This window comes from Oncorhynchus kisutch, linkage group LG10 (genome assembly GCF_002021735.2).
Source record: "Oncorhynchus kisutch isolate 150728-3 linkage group LG10, Okis_V2, whole genome shotgun sequence".
In the NCBI taxonomy this organism is placed as follows: domain Eukaryota; kingdom Metazoa; phylum Chordata; class Actinopteri; order Salmoniformes; family Salmonidae; genus Oncorhynchus; species Oncorhynchus kisutch.
The window spans coordinates 52,327,136-52,328,393 of record NC_034183.2 but is presented as its reverse complement, the minus strand read 5'-3'; positions in this window follow the sequence as shown (position 1 = coordinate 52,328,393).

Here is a 1,258-nt window from a genome sequence, read left to right as displayed (position 1 = left end):
AGAGAGAGAGTGTGAAGGCACTTATGCTGTAGGTATAGGTCTGTAAATGGCCTGTGAAACATGCCTCTCTCCCCTAGGCCTGGAACCTACAGCTGAGCTCGCTCCTCCTAATTATCCTCTTTATACCCTTATCGAATCCTAATTAAGTCCCAACCCCACGGGTTTGCCACTGCAGTATCGCAGACCAAGACCTATTAATCTAATCCACAGTTAGTATTCCCCCCGGTTTACTTACAATGACATATAGCACCTATTAAGTGGTGTGCCCTTCAAAAGCATTTCTCTTTGCACAAATTGACTTTGTATGTTAATAATATATGGATGTAGAAGAAGTAATAAATCATAACTTGGGCCCAGAGCTATTTGATCATGTTTATCACCACTGCAGCCTGGCTTTGAAGAGAATAGCAGGATAGGCTATAGAAATAGCTTTGTCTTCAGAAGTAGGCCAGGCTACTTGCATTCTCTGCGATATTACGAAACGGTTTAATCATTGTGTTAGAGGCATAGTCAATGTTATTCACATTCAAGGTTTGTGCACTTTGGCACTTTGCTTGAATTATTTAACTGAATTTGGTTGTAATAAAGCAATAGCCAGATTATACATTATTCTCAAAACAGCGGCTTTCATACTTTAGTATTTCCTGCCTACACCCCACCCACCCACAATGGGGCTGCGATAACAGATTTGTACAACCATATATAACCGCTAGGTGGCGCCCAGTGATAAGACTTCGAACGTTGGCTGCAGGTGGGTGGCGCAGTGAGTGTCAGTGGATGGATGTACTAACGCAAAAACTAGTGTGACTAGCCTGTGTTTGGAGTGCGAAACACTGCGTTATGCCACCCGTGATTTTGGACTGAGGAACTGTGCTAAAGAACACGAAATAAATTCAGATTGTAGGATATAGGATTAATTGCAATTCTTCATGAATCGTGAAGTATAGGCTAGGCTATTAGATCGATTCAAATATCATAATAATAGACCCTGCCTATGAAATAGGTCAGTGAGATTGTTAAACTTTCATTTGGCCATGACCACATTGCCCCTGATACTTTCTATGTTAAAATAAAGTAGGCATGTGTCTGTGTGACTGTGGGTACAATTCATGATTTGATTTGTGTCAGTGGGTATAGTTTTCAAGAGTTTCGGCGCCCTTGGCTGGACTCAGATTACGTACAGCTTTAAATCGCGCTGAGAGGGACTTCACATGGGTATTAATTACTGTAGAGCGCTCTCCTGGTGACGCAACTGAGA